At 36.7% G+C, this 21,824-nt stretch overlaps 1 protein-coding gene across 3 annotated transcripts in view; it reads right to left on the bottom strand.

Annotated features, from left to right (window-relative positions):
* The window catches only part of LOC127451925 (speckle-type POZ protein), a 139,233-nt gene extending 122,629 nt beyond the window's left edge, over positions 1 to 16,604 (bottom strand). The window contains exons 1-2 of one of the 3 annotated variants that reach the window (XM_051716996.1): positions 16,500 to 16,582; positions 14,497 to 14,608 (exon numbers count right to left, since the gene is read on the bottom strand). The gene's annotated coding sequence lies outside the window, so the exon portion shown is untranslated. Of the gene's footprint in view, positions 1 to 14,496; positions 14,609 to 16,499 lie in introns of all 3 variants that reach the window. The other 2 variants (XM_051716997.1, XM_051716999.1) reach the window with 2 other exon arrangements.
* Positions 16,605 to 21,824: the final 5,220 nt, after the last annotated feature.

The raw sequence follows: 21,824 nt of genomic DNA, 5'->3' as shown, positions 1-21,824 counted from the left end.
TTAATTAGTGAGTCCACAAGGTGGCAACACTCACATTTGAGCTGTTGCTGTCACGAAGAAGCACTAGAAGTTGTAATCACCACTAAACAACAGGAGACGAAGGTAAAAACAACAACAGTGGATGTGCAAGTCAAGAGCGCGAGTATGAGGTCTGGAGATGCCTGCATTAATATTGCTCGAATATGAAGGAAGATGAAGACATCTTTAAGATCTCCTGAAGAGAAATAGTCCAGCATCTCATAGCAGTCCTGTACACAGTCAAATGAAGTATACTTTGACAGGCTCGCGTTCAACTGTACACAGACACTAAGCATTCGCCTAAAAAACAAAAGTATACTTTGGGCTTTATTAGGGATGTTATTAAATATCAATTTTATTTTATCTATATATTTTTGTGGCATCCATATATTAAAATTAGACAACATTTAAATTTGAAGCCTAATTTACGTGCTAATTCGCTCAGTTGGCCTTTCATTTAATATGTTCAGTTGGCATAATAGCATTGGGAGACCACAAGGGGGTGATATAACATTTACTAAAGCATGTCGCAAGGCACAGGTATTACAACACAGAGGACGAGCTGATGTGGCACAGCAGATGGCAGCCCAAAGTTACGAAGGCTTCTGTACAACAAGAATGAACACTGAAGTTGATGAGTTTACAGGTTTATGTATGAAACTGGTATAACATTGCAAACTGAACGATTAGAAATTGCAATGTTTATTATGCAATTTCTCTGTATATAGCCTTGAATAGGTCTTTCATTCAAGCTGTCAAACCACAAAACATTATCCTTGTAAGAGTAAATACACTGTGTAGGCTATATGAAAGATGCATATACACAATATATCATCCAGTGATGGCTAGAGTCAATTATCTTTGTCCTTTGATAATGATTTGGGTCGAATTCAATGGAAATCTATGCAAGTTGCGCTCCGTGGCACCGCAGAATTTTGATGCTGAGCATTGGCGGTGTGTGTAACTTTGTAGAAAATAATCGTTGTGAATTTTAGAACATGCCATGTCCTCCGCCACACACGTCCTGTGTTTTAATTTACCCTGTCGCTCACACTTTAACAAAGTTTTGTTTTGAAATATGTTATAAAAGACAAAGACTACAAGCAGTTGTGCAATGAGCAGCACTATTTATAGCTGGAAAAATCCCAATATACCGATAATCATCTGGAAAATCTTCCGATTCTCGATGCGTGAAAAATGCATCGATCCCAAGCCAAGGCTTTAAGCATACTGCACACAGAAATGGCAAGAGCTGGCTGCATTTGCCAGTTACAACTTGATTGGCTGAAATCTATACAATAAATAAGGGTACACAAGTTTGAAATCATTAGCTTTTATCCCCACTGTGGAATGTTTACAAGTTCCCAGATTGCTACAATAAGCACCTTCAAGAAAGAATTCACCCTAGAATTTGAAAGCAGCAATAATGGACTAAGCCCTTTAGGAATTTGAAGCTAGTGGTGCATTTCCAATCACTTCCTATAGCAATTTTCCAAAGCACTCTATTTGCTACTATTCAACATCCTAAACCTATCTTTGGTTCAGTCAGAGGTTAGTGATGCTGATAAGCTCTTAAAAGTACACTTCATGATTCCTAAAACGATTGCATCAGCTTAATAAAATCACTCATTCTTGAAGAGAATAATTTTACGAGATTAATATAAACAACCGTATTCAAATTTCAAAGGACTGCAAGGTCCACAAATTATGAAAATGAAGCCCAAACAAACTATTAAGTAGGGATGTGCGAGACTAATCAACTAAACGGTTCTGATGCTGCTAGTCGACACTGGAATTACTAGTCGGTTAATATTTCCCCCCATTAAACTGATCAACATTTTTACACATTTACGTTTGGCTTTATATTTTTACAAAGCATGCGCATAAATAACTGTCATATTAATGTTACATTTTAGATAGAATAATACAAATAATATTTTAAAAAGAGGATATCTGGAGCAGATACAAAGTTTCGTTTTACCTCAGGCTGCGCGTGCTTCTTCCCTCTCTCAATCATGGCGCGTGCAGGAAAATGTCCTCAGCAAAGTAGTTATGAAATTACTTGTGGTGGTGGTGCGGGAAAGGATTTCCAAACTTTGAAAGTTTCACATTTGAATCTTCTTTAACACTGTGCGTGCTTGTACGTTATTTTTCCACTGTGCAGGCTTTTCAAGCGCAGGATAGTCGCCTCAGGTGAGTCAAGTCCCGTCTTTCACCGGACCATGTCGATGTGTTAATTTTGCTCATCAAAAAATTTATGCTTTTAAGTAGCCTAGAAAATTACCGTTTTAGACTAGTTATGCCATTTTCTAATCTGCTGATTAAGAAGGCTATTTTCAACGAGGTGCCGACCGCTTAACTTGTAAAATTATCTTTTATTCTGTGTGCATGTCGTGTTTAGAATACATTAGGTTTATTGTAGGCTATATCACAGGCCTATTTTTTCCATACTATAGCTACTTTTTTTTTTACTTCGTAACTGTTATTGGTTAACGTTCTTTACCGAACAGCTGTCATGCTGATGCACGACTGCACATTGTGAATACTTTCAGCCCATTTTTTTTTCTCTCTCGTAGATTTGGCTTAGTCTACCTGTTAATTATTTTCAACAATGTCCTGACGGTTTTAATATGTTAAGTAACTTTTACTTGGTGAATTCCGCTTGGAACAGGCTGGGTTGCTCTATTGGTCCTGCAATATTCATTCAATTGTTTTCAATAAATTTGCCTGTTAAATATTCGTTAACATTGATTCTGTGAATGCGTGTCATGTTCTATATTTAATGTACAATGATAATTATGCAAGGCAAGCACATTGCAGATAAATGCCCTTTTTCAGTGGAATTTAGCGTCAGATTTGGAATAGATTAAGTATTTTAAATGGGTCACAAACACTTTAAACACTTTTTTTTTTTTTTTTTTTTTACTATTTTCAGAAGGTTGGTTTCTTTTTAGACTAGTCGACTTCAACATTTTCATTTAAACGTCAGTGAAATTAGTCGTTCCGCACATCCCTACTATTAAGTGCTATTAATATGTATTTGTCCAGAACTCTTTGAGAGATGCTACATTAAATTCACACATGCTACGAGTTTGTACATCTCTCTGATACACGCGGCTGTGTTTCATGTGTGAAGCAGACCTTGGTCAGACACACACACACGCACATGCCTCTGTGTGGATGCTGAGTGGCAAAGCTTTGTGATCAAAGGTTTCACAGATGGCTTAACGAGCAGTTAGACACATAACAGCGGGAGACAGAAAGAGAGAGAAAGTGAGGACGAGAGAGACAGGTAAAGTCATAAAGAGAGAGAGTGAGAGAAGTTGAAATACAAAGAAAGAAAGGAGAAAGAGACAAAGCAGATGAAAAAAAATTAGGAAAATGAGAGCTATCAAACTGCAAACCAACACACACACACACACAGTCTCTCTCTCTCTCTCTCTCTCTCTCTCTCTCTCTCTCTCGAACAGCTTTATTTTGGTGTCAAACAGCCTCAACGTGAAAGCAGTATTTTAAGTTCTTATAATGGCAACCAAACAACAGAGAGATGGACAACAGAAATGAAAACAGACAGAAGGACACCGTGAAGTTCAGTAAAAGCACAACTCTGAGCCATTCTTGTGACCAAGCAGGACTCAAAGATACATTTGAGCCTTTGTATCAAACAATCCACCACACACACAAAACATTTAGCCTCCTCATACACTTCAGCACATCAGTTTCACAGGAATCCTGATCTACATGCTGCCAACAGCCCTGCCTCATGAATATTCATGACTCATTAACACACAACTGAGAAAAAAAAAACCACGGCAGATTGCACAGAGAGAGAGAGAGAGAGAGAGAGAAGAGATTCACACACAACACAACCACACACAGTTCCCCTGACAAAACATTCTTTAAATGCAAACATACATACTCTGGCTAGGCGATAGGTAAGATATCTGACAAATATCCCGATGTCGTTTGCGACAGTCATTGACAGACGATGATCGACAATATCAGGAAGTTATAAAACCATGGAGCTGGGAAGTCACCAAATATATTAAATAGTAGCCCAGTAGGAATCATGCACTTATGTTTTTAGACACTAAATCAAAACATTAAAACATTAAACAAGGCAATTTATTAGGCTTACACCTAAAAGGAAAACAGTTTTTTTTTTCTATTCGTTTAAGCACAGACTAAGTGAACTAAAACTGTTGTAGCCGTTTTATTAAAGTAGAAATTATGTGGGATGTGTTGAACTTTCCAGAGGTAATGGTTTATTTATATTTCAATTAAATATGAATTTATAAATATTTTTGGTTTAAGTTTTTAGTGTTTCAATACATAAATAAGCAAAATCGACTAAATATTTTTAATAAAAATATAACACATATTGCCTAGCCCTAATACACACTTTATTCCTTTTTTCACTCAGCATTTATTATGGGTTGATACAGATTTCCCGGTTCAATCCAATTTTGAATCACAAACTCCCAATTCGATTAGATTCATATGGGTATATTTCAGTTCCAGTATAATGTAAAAAAAAATTTTAAAAAAAATGACATATGAAAGGCAGTTAATGCTGTTAATTATACATGGGACCTTCTAACTTGGTACATTACAAAAAAAATATTTTACTAATTTTGTAATTAGCTTTTCATCATTTTGGTTACATTTTAGCTTTTTAAAAATGTATAAATTCTATGTATTCCATCAATAAATGTTATGTCTTGAAATTGCATGTATTACATCGCATATACTATATTAGGGCTGTATAAAATTTGGCCGACGATTAACTGCCAAACAAATAATTGCAATTATGACAATTAATTTTCTGTTTTAGTGCATTCACGATTAAGACACCCAATTGCCTTTTTTAGGGCTTTCACGATTATTATGATTAATTGTAACAGAAAGAACATAAAGGATATTAATAACACAAAATATATTAAAAGAGACATTAGCTATTCAGTGACAATTTGATTGCATGGAACGTGTCAAACCAAACTTTTACTCTCAACACACAGTGAAAGGAGCTCGGTGCTGAACTTCTTCACCACTATACTACTCAATCGCTGAAGCCCCGTTCACACCGCCAGAGAATTTGCAGCTTGGTGTCGCTAGACTCTGCGATCTGTGTCGCTAGTGGGCGTTCCTACAGTTTGTCACTGTAATGTTATCGGAGGGCTGCACATCTGGCCACAGCTTTTGAAAATATGATCACGGATGAGACCTAATACTGGTAAAATTAAGATATCATTACAATACTGACAAACAATCAGTTATCTTGTCTCTAAAAATTTACATTCTGCAGTGTAGAGTGTTTATAAAATGTACAGCAGTGTTCAGTGCATTAAATCATTAACAAGACGATCAATCTATCAATATAAATCATTAACAAGACGATCAGTCTAACATAAATGAACAAATCAAACTCACTCGGAATGCAGACCTTTTCTGACACACTTTTCCACGCATCGTTTTATTATATCCATGCATGTGGTTACAGACAAGTAAAAATCCCTCACGACGCTGAAACGTCTCCGTCTTGCCTGCACTCGTCTCGTCTGCCAAGAGACAGATTACTCGAGCTCTGCTGTCTTCACTCTCACTGGTAGTCGCTCACGATTGTCACTCATCATTTGCATAAAGTTGAAATTTCCTCAACTTGCCGCTCTCCACGGTGATCTCAGTCGCCAACGGCCACAACAGCTCGTGTTGCCGTATTAGACATCCGGGAATTTGCACATGATGAAGTCGTACAAGTTTATGCGAACAAAATCATGCAAGATCATATGAAATAGCCACCTCGTAAATTATGTACGACTTTTCATGAGATCGGGTTGACTACTTCTGCCATCATATCTTAATTCGATCTAAAGCCCTAGAGCTAAAACACCCATATCTATCTTCATCTCATTCTCATTCACACACACAAAGTAAATGGGACAAGGTAAAAGCTGTAAAAAAAAACTAAAGAAATCTAGTTCAAAACAAGACTTTTCCTTGATATTTTGGCATAATAAAGTTTGATGTGCTATGTAGGGTGAATTCAGGTAAATCGGGTCACTTTTTGACAGTCATATCACTGTCAGAAAGTAGTCAAATTTATCTGAATTCAGCCTTCAAATAGTCTAACAATCAACAGTGTGAACTACAGTACATGGAGGCTAATCATAACAGATGTAATTTACATATGGTAGTCTTAAAGGTACAGTAGCAAAAATAGTCTTTTTTTTAATTTTGAGGGTCAGAGAGAGGGTGGAAAATAGGTAAAACTACATTTTGACTTTTTATATACAAATGTGTAGAATATGGCCTCTTTAAGATCTCCTCTAGATAGAGATGGAGAAATACAGTCTAATCTGTTTATGTTTTCAGTGTATTATGTATGCATGAATACAAATTAGGGCAACAAGGATTCAGAGGACAAGAAGAGCGTAGGGGGGAGAGAGAGAGAAACAAGTGTCTTCATGGAATACGTCTCTTAAAGAATGAAGAAATTATTTCTGGGGTTAAAATTTGTGTTTAGATACTGGCTGAATAAGCCCAAACAGACAGACACACAATGATCCAGTTCATACCTGTCTTTGGCTCTCTTTGACACACACACACACACACACACACACACCACTCCAAAAAGCACACAGACATACTCAGACACTGAGCAGGAAAATATTTAATCCCTAACAGAGAGTATATTTGAATATGGCCCATCAGACAATATTAGATTGAAGGTCGATTGTAGTACATTGAAAAATTGTTCATGTGAAGATTAAATTCAGGCAGTGGTGTTATTACTGCTACCTACCAGTAGAGGTCGCTTGTTCTAAACAGTTAATGTTTGCCAAAATGAGTAATAAAACAAGAAAATTGACTGTCAAAATGGGAAAGTTTTCTGTTTACCGAGGTCACAGGGAAACCCATGTGTTTAGTGTATTTGGAGATGAAATCAGTCATGTTTCAATTTAAATCACAATTACACAAAAGCTCACAAAGTATGAGAGATATACCTGTGACAGCTGCTCTCGCTTTAAAAGGTAAAATACACTGGCAGAAAAACTTTTAACCAAACCCGTGACAGTGCGAGAATCACTAAAGACATCTTATGTCATTTCACTCAGGCTTGCGAAAAATGAAAAAAAGTTGTTTTCCGGTAGAAACTGCAAAGAAATGCGTGATTGAGATGGACTGTCAGATTGTTCAAAAGTTGTGCGGAAATGTTTTGTAATTATGCACTGAAATGTTATGTTCTTGTATTGAGCATTGTTATTGATGATAATATTTGAATTTTGGTAATAATACTTGGACTTTGAATATTCCAGGTTCGATACAAGTTAAGCTCAATTGACAGCATTTGTGGCATAATATTGACTACCACAAAAAAATATTACGACCCGTCCCTCCTTTTCTTTAAAAAAATAAATAAATAAATAATATTGGGGTTAATGTGAGGCACTTACAATGGAAATGAATGAGGCTAATTTTTGAACATTAAAATACTCACTATTTCAAAAATATAGCCACAAGACACAAACAATATGCATGTTAATATGATTTTAGTGTGATAAAATCACTTGCTAACATTTTCTGTGTAAAGTTATAGCCAATTTCACAACTTCATTGCCATGACGATGTAATGGCAACAAAACCTAAAATGACTGTAAAATTACAATGCAAACAACTTTACAGCTCAAATAATACGAGTTTCATAAAATTATATGCTCGACATTTCTGCCTTTAAACCCTCCAAAAATGGACCCCATTCACTTCCACTGTAAGTGCCTCACTGCACCTTGATTTTTCCTATTTTTAAAGAAAAGGAGGGATGAGTAGTAATTATTTTTTGTGGTAATCAACATTATGCCACAAATGCTGTCGACTGAGCTTAACTTGTATTGAACCTCGAACATTCCTTTAGGTTTGAACGTTTGTTTTTTTTATATTTTGAATAAGCACCTAAAAACCTTTCTGAGGTGGGGTTGAACATAGGAGCCTTGTTGGAAATGTTCAGACAATACAAATGAGACATTTAATTTTCTTGATAATATGTATTATTGTAGTAGTATTGCTTGTCAACAAAACATGAATTTGTCCATTTTATCTATATGTATACACTACCAGTCAAAAATGCTAAAACACTTACTCTTTATTATAATATTTTTTCATATTTTAGAATAATTGTAAAGTCATTAAAACTATGGAATAACAAATGGAACTATGGGAATTATGTTGTGACTAAACAAAATCCAAAATAAATCACAAAAAAAAAAACTGTTATATTTTAGCATCTTCAAAGTAGTCACCCTTTGCCTAGTCGTCAATTTCAAAAAAAAATTTTTTATTATTTTTTTTTATTATTAAATTATAGTTTTTTAATGAAATAAATTAATATGGTGGCACAATTAAATTTTTGTCTACAAAACTCATTTCAAACATTTAACATATGCCTTCAGATCAAAAGATTTTTAGGATCATGAGAAACATTTCAGTCAAGTGTTTCAAAACTTTTGACCGGTAGTGTATATACTGTAATTTTTAAAGTTAATAAAATTATAGTTAATAAAACAGTGCATAAGTCGTGCATAGATTACCCACAATAATGAGGAAATTGAGTAAGGGGTTGAACAATGTGAGAATGGGGATATGTAATCTGGCCCTTTGGTAGAAAGAGAAAAAAATTTGGCCCTCATTACCATCAAAGCTGCCCATCCCAGCATTATATGGAAGCTCGCACAGGCATTTGCGACCCCAATCCATATTTCAATTTCCATCGACTCGAGTAAACAAATTCAATCGCCGCTACATTTCCTCAGTGCAACCGTCTGTGTGAAAAATGAGCCCATTCTCACCCACACGTCCTGACACCTCCAATCCCATATCTTTAACACGAACACACACCCTCGAACTGGCCCTCTCTCCTAAAGCCATTCATTCATTCTGTCTCTCTCACATGTCATCTCGCAGGCGGATGTTCAGCTCCAACTCTTCTCTTTCTTTCTGACTGAGTTTCCCTCAGTAATCACACTCACAGGCATAGACACAACAAAACAGAGCTCATTAACAGGACCTGTATGGCTTTCATTCTTATGCGGAAAACAAAAGATAGTCCTGCCTCAAACTGGACCGTTCTGGATGGGTCTCTTAAAGGAATAGTTCACCCAAAAATGAAAATTTGCTGATAATTTACTCACCCTCAGGCCATGTATCGGAGTTACTTTCTTCATCAAAACAGAATTTAAGATTTTTAAGATTTCATTTCAGGCCTCCTCTTTTAAACAATGCAAGTGATTGTACTCCATCATGAGAGGGATGACGTAACCTCGTTGTTAAGGTCAAGCGTGGAGGAGGAGGCAGGAAGCACGTCATTGTTTACAAGAGGAGCAGCGCTGTACAAAAGTTTAATTGTCTTTGCCATAGATTTGTATTTGTATAAGTGTATTTTTCAAAATGGTCGTTTGGCGTGTGTATCCTGGATGCTTCAACCTTCAGAAACCCCAAAGAAAATGCACACCGGGAAAAATATTAACTTTTCATCGATTGCTTATACATGATCATGAGCGATTGAAGCTCTGGCTTATCGCGCTGAGTCTGGATATCAATACACACCTACATTCTCACAAATATTGGAGGGTGTGCAGTGAACATTTTACCCCTGAGGATTTCAGACCATCGAAAGAAACAAAGGTTCGATATCTGAATTCATCGGCTGTGCCCGTGCTATTTTTCCTGCGAACTCAGGTATGTGTGAAAACTTTGTCATTGTCACACCTCCCTCGGGCTCTGCACCTCCCTCAGCGCTCCTCATCACCCGATTTCTAATTCACCGCACCTGCACTCAATTCACTCGCTTCAGTTTGTGAAGCTTCTCTTCTGTGTGATATCACCTGTACCATTGATCTCACTGTGTAAACCCTGTGAATCTCAGTAAACGCTCTCGCACATTCACTAACTACAACTTGTGTGGCTTGAATTCCAGACAGTCATAGAGCCTATATATTTCTGCCAAAGGAACAGCACAAGTAGATAATGCAACGGCATTGCTCCGAAATAATGTTTTATTATTATTATTTGGAAATTATTTTTTATTTTAAATTGTTTTGAAATTGTTTTGGACTGTTTTGGTTTGTGGTCTGTTCAAGTTTCTCTTGTAAACAATGACGCGATTCCTGACTCCTCCTCCACGTGACACGTGACAATACCAACGAGCTTACGTCATCCCTCTCATGAGCGTGTGTCACAGAGATGAACAGAAGCGAACATTTGTAGTTAAAAGGTAAATAAGTATTGTTTTGTTACTAAAAATAATCAATCGTTTGGATTCAGAAGAACTTTGTCAACTGGAGTCGTGTGGATTATTTTGATGCACCCTAAATATGCATTTTGGACCATCAAAAAAATGGAGGCCTGAAATGAAATCCTAAAAATCTTTAATTCTGTTTTGATGAAGAAAGAAACTCAGATACTTGGATAATCTTGGATGGCCTGAGGGTGAGTAAATTATCAGAAAATGTTCATTTTTGGGTGAACTATTCCTTTAAAACAAACAGAGGGATTTTTATAGAACCACAGAGACTGTGTTTACAGTTTTCAAGATAATTAACTTATGAATGGCTTACTTATAGTTGTCTCTGCATATTAACCTCCTGGACCCGAGTGTGACTGCTGTGTGCATTTTTCATTACCCTTTTTGATTTCTAGCTAGTAGCCCCTAAAAACACATGCAAAAACAAAAAAAATGTAGACCAAATAGATTTCCTAAAAATTGATGTCCACATATGTGGACAGTGGGACTATGTTTTGAAATTTTAAATACCAAGCTATAGAAAGTCAGATTTTTTTTTTTATCAAATTGTTTGTTTCCAGGAGTGTTGTTTATTCAAATTTTTGAGACATTACAGACATTACCTTTGGAATTAGCATAATTGTTTCTGATTCAAAGTAATGGCCAGCATCATCCAATCACTGCTAACTATGTTAAAATAAAATTTTGCATGAACAATTCTGAATCTATGTACTGATTTCCATTGTCCCATGTCTGCCAAACATGTTGAGTGGTCCAAAAATCATCTGCAGCCTGAAACTGAACTTTTGACCAGATGTTAGGAGTGAATGCACATGGCTGCATAGGAAAGCTATCGGATGCTCCCTTGCTCCCTAATTACAGAATGACTTGACCTCCAGTTTGAACAGTTTGAAATGCACCTTATTTTCATCCTAACTCCTTAAAGCCTCTGAAAGAAACATTTTCCAGCTTTTGGAAATCATCCATTGATTCTCAATGTGATAATGCACAGTGAATATAGGATATTTTAAGGGAAATGAACCTATAGCCCACATACATGGTCATTGTGTTAAATTTCCATTCGCGATAAATCGATGACATTTTTAAAATGGCATATCGAATGAAACTAAAGACTCTACTCTTTTGAATAAAATAGATTTACATGTAAAAACTTAATGAGGTTTCTTACCATATGTAATTTTGTTGCAGTTTCTCCCAAAGGCAAACTCAGTTGAGATCGGTGTCATGTTGTTTAGTCAAATGACTCGGTGTGTCGAAAGTTTAACCCTTAAAGACAGCCTAGAGTCTCCTGAACTGGGATCAGTTGGATAAAATTAAATTAAATTATGCATAGCCTATAGCAAAGCCAAAACGTGATGACCACGCAAGTGGACGTGGGGTCACAGGAGTATAAGCTGGGATAAGAATGTATTTTAACACCAAAAAAGTGACACACTTTAGCTATTTAAATATTCTACCCTGGGTAGGGATGCACCGATATGGAATTTCTAGGGCCAATACCGATAACCGATAATTCACAGTTCAATGTGGCCAATACCGATATTTTAAAAAAAATTTACATTTTTAATCCTTTAACCTGGAACTGCAAGCTAATTCATTAAAAGCTTCTCATTTGAAAAATGTGTGTCATATAAAAGCTTGGAATTTGGACTTGCTGCTATTTAAGGTTTGGCAGATGTAACATGAATCAGAAATGTGCCTATATTACAGATGAATGCTGATCTGAATGAGAAATAAATGAAAATACACTTGCATTAATTGTATGGCGCCCATTTATATGAGTGTTTACGGTAATCCTGATGACTTGCTAACAGAGAGAGAATAATGAACTTCTAACAGCTGTAATAATGCATTAAACCAAAATGAGGTGATAAACTGCATGTAATGAACACTAAACAACAAAACACACACTTGCAAATCCTAATATCTGTATACGTGGTGTAATATTTATGTTAGTACAGTGGTGGTTTGTGTGTGTGTTTGCATGTGCTTATGCGCGTCTCACAGATGCCTGTTACAACGCTCATCTGTGACAGTTCCACAGTATAACTTATGAAATGTGAACACAACAATCATAATGGGAAAAGATAACATTATACAGATCTAATAGTCATGAGTCATAATGTTATAAAAGTCTCAACTCGTAAAATACAATGAGCACATTTGTTTCACTCACAAGCTAGTGTTTTTAGCCATCTCGAGTCACTCTGAAAATTTTCTCAAGATCTATGAACTGTGTAAGGTTGCTTTGGGGCTTGTTTTAATCGCAGTGCTGCTGCAAGTAACAATGTGCAATGTCCCACATTCTGTTTATGTTTGCTTAAGTAATAAGAGAAAATGATTGCCCCACGTAACATACATACATGTTTTTGTCGCGTCTTCGTTTACTGCCTCATGAAACAAACAGAATATGGGAAATGGCATGTCGTTACTTATAGCAGATGATCTCGAATTAAAACCAGCCCCAAAACAATGTAACAAGGTGCAGAAATGTTGAAATAATCCACACAGAGCGACATCAGCTTGGCTCTCAGCTGGTCTCACTCACACAGACATCCTGTGTGTGCGCATGCACACTGTCGCTTGGGGCTGCCCGAATCTCTGCCTAATGTGAAGCCACTGCAGGCAAATAAAATTTTTGGCAAAAATATCGGCGGGAATTCCATTATCGGCGCAATAATAATCTTTTGATGTTCCCGGTTATCGCCCGCCGATATATCATGCATCCCTAACCCTGGGTACAGAGAAAATGTATTTTACGCATATGCCCCATTATGGTCAACGTTTACAATGTTAATGCAGCTTCACCTGCCAGTTCACCATTCACCTACTGGAAGGCCGAGTAGCCGCTTGACGTCAGACAACTAGGCCTATGTTTTACACCACTTCCTCTTTTCAAAGCAGGAGACACTGTGAATATGTGGTTGTTTAATGGGTAAATATTATGCTCACACTTACACGCACTTATTCAACTAAATAACAATGCATGTTTATAATGCCCAAGCAAGCCATTTACAACTGTAGTGTTAACATTATTTAAAAACAACAGCTTTAAAAAAAAAATTATAATAACAATCTGAATATTTCAGCAAAGCAATCTCTCTCTTTTGCAGTCTGCCACCCGGTCTCGGGTTTGTTCATAAATTACAACTGTTCATCATTCGAGGCAATTTGGTGCGTAATATCTTGGCTTTGATGGAGCTGCTGACTAATTGATGGATTACTTATATTTCAAATAGCGGAAACTGCCAAGCTCGTGTTGTGGTAGTAAATCTCTCTGCAATGAAAGAAACCATCACATTTCCACTGGACTTTAATCAGCACCTAATGCAAGAGTTTACTCAGAGTCACTCCATCAGCACCATTATACAAAGTTGATAGTTACAGGTAAGAATCCATCATTGCTGACACCTGCTGAGAAACCCCTGTCAGATACATCAGCCCTGAAGGGAAATACAAATGCAGTCTGATTCAGAAACTGACCTCAGATGCAGCCCAAAACAAGCTAGTTATTACTGCAAACACATTTAAACACCACTATTCTTCCGTGTGTTTTGAGATAACAAAAATCGAATTACATAAATTGTATTTAAACACTGGAATGAAATGTCTAGAGTATGGATGCTATAATAAAAACCATCACTAAATACATGGACAATCACAAGACATAATGAGAGCAAAAAAATAACAAAGATACTTAGAGAATGCTTTTACCCCTAAGGCAAAATACTAAAGCAGGTTGATTGGACATGTAGCTATTATGTCCACAACAGGAATTTACTTATAACAACAGGGCTCACAGATAAACTCAATAGCCACGTTTCCACTATCAGGCCAAATGAGGTCATGCTAGTGTGTGCCAGGGCCAGCTGAGCTCCCACTTTCACTTTCAGGGCTTCATAAGCCGCGTTTCTACTATAGGGCCAAATGAGGGCGTGCTAGTTCGTGCCAGGCCCAGTTGCGTTCCCACTGTCACTTCCAAAGTTTCATCGTGCCTCCTAGGGGCTTCCTCGGGGCCAACGGCCAAGTGCCCTGGCCCACCGATTACCTTTGGGTCAAAGAAGGCACACTGGGGATTAAGGTGGGGACAGTGTCAAAGGCGGAGATTCATTGAGTCAGGTCAGAGGTTTCAGCACCATGATAATCATTTCCCAATTTTTCATATATAGCTACCAGCTTACCTCAACAGATCAACGGAGAACGGAGAATCGTCAGTACTGGTCAGCAGATGAAATTAGGGCTCTTCTAAAATATTTGGGCTGATTAAAATGTGCAAAATCAGATCGACGGCATCTGTTGAAATGAAGACGTGATTAAGCATACTGTTGCCGAACTTGCAAAGTCATCTATCCAGCACACAATGGTACAGGTTAGGGAAATAATAAAATAAAAAAAATGTGGGCACAGCACAAATCTGTGTTCATGTCGAGAGCGAGCTAGTATCCAGAATCTGATACCTCAGCTTGAGTTTCCCTCTTGCTTTTGATATGGGAGGGGTGGTTGACGGTGGGACCAGGGTGGCATATTAAGGGCAGATTTTAGGGCAACGCTGCTGGGCTATTGGCCCGATGGTTGGAATGCAGATCGATTTTGGTCTCGCAGCTCAAGGTATGAAGCTATTGGCCATGGCTGGCCAGTTTATAGCCCTGGCTCTATAGTGGAAAAGTGGCTAGTGTGCCTACTCTAGGCATCCTCGGGGCCAACGGCCAAGCATTTTTGGCCCGCCGATTACCCTCGGGCCAAAGAAGGCCAACTGGGGATTGAGGCAGGGTCAACGTCAAAGGCAGAGTTTCACTGAGTCAGGTCTCGCTTTCCACCACACAAAGACCAAAATAAGCAAACAATTGGCAACTTCAGTCTCCACCACGTTCATTTCGAGGACTAGCTTATCTCCAGAGTCTGATACGTCAGCTTCCCTCTTGCTTGTGAAATGGGCGGGGTGTGTGGCTTTGGCACCAGGGCGGCATATTCAGGGCAGGTTTCAGGGCAACAATGTTGGGCTACTGGCCCAATCATGGGAATGCAGATTGATTTTGGTCTCGCGGCTCAAGGTCTGAGGCTATAGGCCCCAGCTGACCAGTGAAAAGCCCGATAATGGAAATGCTGTTAATAAGACATCTGGAACTTGTGGTAAGAGCAAATAAAAGTTTAATGATACCATTTTAAAGAAAATACAATGGAGAACAAGCTTGAACAGACTAGGACTCTTTAAAATTCTTAAAATAGTGGGAAGTGGGTCAGACTGTATATAGGTCAGAGCCCCTTTCCTATTAAAAAAAAAATACAGTTTAGAATTTGTTGCGGGGCCCCCCTGGACCAGTGGGCCCTTAGAATCATTGCCACCTTTCACCCCACTAACAATGGCCTTGCCTACAAACCTAGCATGACATCACATTTTCCCTGAGTATATCACCTGCGGACCCAGCGCCACCTAAAACCACCCCCAATCCCATCCACACTTGTCAGCTGTGCCTAATTCCTGCAATGCAGCAACCCATTCAACACGACAGCGTGAACGTAAGCGTGAACGCGCCCCTGCAGCGCCGCACTACGCATGCGCAAAACAACAGCCCACTATCTGGCAGGATGCGCGGAAAGATCCTTCCATTCACCGTTAATGCGGAATCAGTATTTAGCAAAGCTTGTGTGACTGATTCCCAGGCCTCTGCCTAATAACTTAACATGCATTTACAACAATACTCGAGCACTGCAGCTACTGTGTCGACAGAGTTTACTTGAAACACATCTCACAAAGTCAGATATGGTGTATGACGAAAAAACACATTAAGTACACGCTAAACATCTGTAAACTAATCACAACACACTGAAGCAGGTGCCAGAGTCAGTACGCTCGTTTTTAACATGTCAGTTGTCATATAAAAATCACTAATTTGACTATAACCCGACAATCGTTCATGTATTAAAATGTTACTGCAAACAGACAGAAATATGCAGCTGAAATGATGTTAAAAGCTTGATATTATATAAGACTAATATAGTGATGGAGATGGCAAGCGCAACAAGAGGCTAAGATAGTTAGCACTGCAACAGCAGCCTAAAACAAGCTAAATTCAGCCGACCAAGAGCATCTAAACACGCTTATGTCACGTTTACGGTGCCAACTGAAGAAAAATATACGACTTGCCCTGGCGTGTTATATTGTGTTTAGGTTTTAAAAACTTACCTTTTTTTGAAAGTAGCCTCTTTCACAGTCTCTGATATTTTTCAATGGAGCGGCTTCACGTCCGGGTTAAATGATTGACGGAGTGCGAAGCGTGCACGTACTCGGGTGCGCGCAATGAGAGAAACCTGTTTAGAGTACCTTCTGTGTGAAATCAGTGCAAACAGAGTAAAACCAGTGCGAATAACTTCCGGATCCCAAACGAAAAATAAAATCTAAGCGCAGATCTTTATTCATACACTTCCTATCTGATCTTATATCATGGGTTGTCATTTCAGCTATGAGGGAAATGTGGTTGGCTCCATCATATGGAAATAATAAATGCTGTCAGAGATTGCAGACTGTTACTGGAGGACAATTATATTTGAGCTGCATAATCTCAGAAAGCAATCACAGCTTTGATCACCATATTCAAGAGTTGTCTGTGTGTATATCTATAATAGAGAATTCTCAATATTAAGAATTCTTGATTAAAAGATAGCCTATATAATATAATAAAATTCAATAGAATAAAATAAACATTCAACTACATTTTAGTGAATGTTTGTATTTTGTATTTAATTTTATAATGTTATAATACATTTTTTAAATATAATAACATTTAATAGAATAAAATAAACATTCAGCTAGACTTTAGTGGATGGTTTTTTATTTTATTTAATTTAATAATGTTATAATAAATTTTAAAGTATAATAACATTTAATAGAATAAAATAAACATTTAACTAGACTTTAGTGAATGTTTGTTTTTTGTATTTAGTTTTATAATGTTATAATAAAATTTTAAAGTATAATAACATTTAATAGAATAAAATAAACATTTAACTAGACTTTAGTGGATGTTTGTTTTTTGTATTTAATTTTATAATGTTATAATAACATTTTAAAATAGAATAACATTTAATAGAATAAAATAAACATTCAGCTGGTCTTTAGTGAATATTTGTATTTGTATTTAATGTTATAATATTATAATAAAATGTTCAAGTATAATAACATTTAATAGAATAAAATAAACATTTAACTAGACTTTAGTGAATGTTTGTTTTTTGTATTTAGTTTTATAATGTTATAATAAAATTATAAAGTATAATACTATTCAATAGAATAAAATAAACATTCAGCTAGACTTATTATTTTCTGTTATGTAATTCTGTCTCACAGAATTTGAATAGAAGCACCAGACTTGAGCAATCCGACGGCAAAGTTGTCACGGGGATTCTCATAGGCATAATTCAGCAGCCATATCACCCTGCAGCTCTTGCCTGGTTGCCCACTAAAGCTAAGCAGGGTTGAGCCTGGCCAGTACATGGATGGGAGGCCTCCTGGGGAAAACCAAGGTTGCTGCTGGAAGTGGTATTAGGGAGGCCAGCAGGGGTTGCTCACCCTGCGGTCTGTGTGGGTCCTAATGCCCTAGTATAGTGATGGAGACACTATACTGTAAAGAAGCATGGTCTTTCGGATGAGATGTTAAAACAAGGTCCTGACTCTCTGTGGTCATTAAAAATCCCAGGACACTTCTCATAAAGAGTAGGGGTATAACCCTGGTGTCCTGGCCAAATTCCCCCCAATGGCCCCTATCTATCATGGCCTCCTAATAATCTCCATCCCTGAATTGGCTACATCACTCTCCTCTCCACCAATAGCTAGTGTGTGGTGGGTGTTCTGGTGCACTATGGCTGCTGTTGCATCATCCAGGTGGATGTTGCACACTAGTGGTGGTTGAGGAGATTCCCCCTATACTATGTAAAGTGCTTTGAGTGCCTAGAAAAGCACTATGTAAAATGTATGGAATTATTATTATTACATGGACTGTTTGAGTTTAGAGGGATGGACGCCGGTTGGCGCTGTCGTGCGCGGGGTTAATGCGCATGTTTTTCTTTTTTCTGTTTGTTTTGTTCTGGGGAAAGTTCGGGGGTTGTTGTTGAACCAATGTGGAATGTGGTCTTTATAATTTTATTTTTGTCTCTCTCCATGTGGAATGTGAATGGGTTGGGTCACCCCATAAAAAGAAGGAAGGTTATTTCTTTTCTTAAACGTAAGAAATATGATATAGTGTTTCTTCAAGAAGCGCATCTTTCTGAAAAATTTGGGAAGATATGGGGTGGACATGTTTTCTTTCGTGCTGGCTCGAGTAAGAGCAGGGGAGTCATTACATTGATAAGTAAGCATCTACCATTCAAATGTCTCAAACAAAGTAAAGATAAATTAGGAAGAGTCATTATTGTTTAGGCAGAAATTCAGGGGCAAAGGTTGATTTTGGCTAATATTTACGCACCTAACGGTGATGATCAGGGCTTTTTTATAGATCTTGAAGGGAAGTTGCAAGCCGCTGGCACCAATCATTATATAATATTGGGAGGAGACTTTAATCTTTTGATGGACTCAGTCCTTGATCATAGTGAAGCAAAAGTGTGCAAGCCCCCTAGAGCAACACTGATGCTTCACAGGATGTGTAAAAATCTTGGTCTTACAGATATTTGGAGACTTTTGAACCCATCTGGTAGGGACTATACATTTTTTTCATCAGTCCATAAGATTTATTCTAGAATATATTTTTTTCTGATATCTAAGTCCCTCATTTCATCTGTTGGTGACTGTTCAATTGGAAACATCTTAGTCTCAGATTACGCCCTGGTGAGTTTAGAGATGTTGCCACATACTGAGAAAAAGAAATCATATAGTTGGCGCTTTAATGTATCCCTTTTGTAAAATCCTGATTTCCAACAAATGTTAAAGGCTGAAATCAATGTGTAAATGGAGACCAACTGGTCCTCAGTGTCCTCTGTGGGCATGGCTTGGGAGGCACTTAAGGTGGTTCTTAGGGGTCGGATCATACAGTATGCCTCATTCATCAAAAAAATTCAAAGCACGAGAAATCGTGGAGTTTGAAGGGAATATTAAAAGTGCTGAAGCAGAGCTGAAGCACTGAATGTCGTCTGATGGGCTTGGAGAATTGACCCGATTGAAATACAGATATAATACTATTTTAACATGGTAGGTGGAGTTTTGGCTATTCAGGGCAAGACAGTCATACTTTGAGTCAGGGGACAAAGCAGGGAAGCTTTTGGCTAGATATATAAAGCAGAGAGAGTATTTGTCTACCATTCCCTCAGAGAAATATGCTGGTGGTGAAATTTTTACCTCGGCCATTGATATTAATAGTGCTTTTAAAGAATTCTATCTTGATCTCTATAGTTCCACATCATCATCTACTGATGAAGATATTAGAAACTTTGTAGAAACATTAGAACTCCCTAAACTTGATTATTAGAACCAAAAAAAAATTGATTCTGAGATAACCTTGGAGGAGCTTGGCAAGGTAATTAAGGCCTTGCCTACAGGCAAGGCTCCGGGGCCAGATAGCTTTGCCGCTGAGTTTTTTAGATCTTATACTACAGAACTGGCTCCACTTTTGTTAGAAGTTTATACAGAATCATTAAAGAATGGAAAGCTTCCACCAGCCACACAAGCCAGATCAGTCTGATTCTTAAAAAGGAAAAGGATCCAAGCGAGTGTAAGAGTTACCGTCCATTTTCCCTGATCCAGCTAGACGTTAAAATATTGTCAAAAATTTTGGCTAATCGATTAAGTTATGACATCTCTTATACATATAGATCAGGTGGGGTTTATTCGGGGTCGTAGCTCTTCTGATAACATTAGGCGTTTCATCAATATCATGTGGTCAGTGGCGAATGATCAGACTCCGGTTGCTGCCGTCTCACTTGACGCCGAAAAGGCATTTGATATGGTAGAATGGGATTATCTTTTTAAGACTTTGGATATGTACGGGTTTGGGAGTGCGTTTATTGGATGGATTAGTTTATGTTATAGACACTCAGTAGTGGCCGTACAAACAAATGGATTAATTTCAGATTATTTTATTCTGGATAGGGGCACCCAGCAGGGTTGCCCTCTTTCCCCATTATTGTTCTGTCTTGCCCTGGAACCATTAGCAGCCGCAATAAGAAAGGAAGATGATTTTCCAGGGGTGGTGGCGGGAGGTATGGCGCATAAGATTTTGCTTTATGCAGATTATATTTTATTATTCGTCTCTGACCCTACTAGAGCTATGCTTTGCCTCCACAGAATTATTAATTCCTTTTCTAAATTCTCGGGATACAGAGTTAATTGGTCTAAATCCGAAGCTTCGGCTCTGACAGCGTACTGCCCGGTAACGGCTTTTCAGATGGGCGCTTTTCAGTATTTGGGTATTTTATTCCCAGCAAATTTGTGTGATTTAGTCAGAGGGGGCATATATTGATAAAAGCTGATTCTGTGTTTCCATGTGTTGTTTGTGTTAATGTGAGTTTGGAATCAATAAAAAATTGTTAATGACAAAAAACATTCAACTAGACTTTAGTGAATGTTTTTTTATTTTATTTTATTTTAACATTTTATAATAAATTATAAAGCATACTAAACTTTAATTTAACAATATAATCATTCAACTACTAGATTTAGTAAATGTTTATTTTATTTTATTTAATGTTATAATGACATTATGAAGTATAATACAATTCAGTAGAATAAAATTAACATTCATCTAGATTTTAGTGAACGTTTGTATTTTGTATTTAATTTGATAATGTTATAATAAAAATGTAAAGTATAATAACATTTAATAGAATAAAATAAACATTCAACTAGACTTTAGTGAATGTTTGGTTTTTTTGTATTTAATTTTATAATGTTATAATAAAATGTTTAAGTATAATAACATTTAATAGAATAAAATAAGATTTTAGTGAATGTTTTTATTATTGTATTTATTTTATAATAAAATTATAAAGTATAATACTATTCAATAGAATAAAATAAATGTTCAGCTAGACTTTATTGAATGTTTTATTGTATTTAATTTTATAATAAAATGATAAAGTATTATAAAATACAACAGAATAAAATTACATTTAACTAGATTTTAGTGAATGTTTGTTTTATTGTATTTAATATTATAATGTTATAATGCAATTTTAAAGTATGCTAAAATTTAATAGAATAAAATAAACATTCAACTAGACTTTAGTGAAAGTTTTATTTAATTGTATAATAAAATTCAAGAGAATAAAATAATAATTCAACTAGATTTAAGTGAATTGTTTTTATTGTAGTTAATTTTATAATATTATAATAAAATTATAATGTATAATAAAATTCAATAGGATAAAATAAACATTGAAATGATTGTTTAAGTAATATTATTACTGGCACCTTTTACTCATTGTTTTTAATATAATATAAAAATGTAATTATTTTATTTCAGTAATATTGTAATTGAAAACAATCTTGTCATTAAAGAACCTCTAAATTTATTTATTTTTAAAG

The sequence above is a fragment of the Myxocyprinus asiaticus genome, chromosome 14, assembly GCF_019703515.2.
Source record: "Myxocyprinus asiaticus isolate MX2 ecotype Aquarium Trade chromosome 14, UBuf_Myxa_2, whole genome shotgun sequence".
In the NCBI taxonomy this organism is placed as follows: domain Eukaryota; kingdom Metazoa; phylum Chordata; class Actinopteri; order Cypriniformes; family Catostomidae; genus Myxocyprinus; species Myxocyprinus asiaticus.
This window is presented reverse-complemented; position numbering and strand designations above follow the sequence as displayed.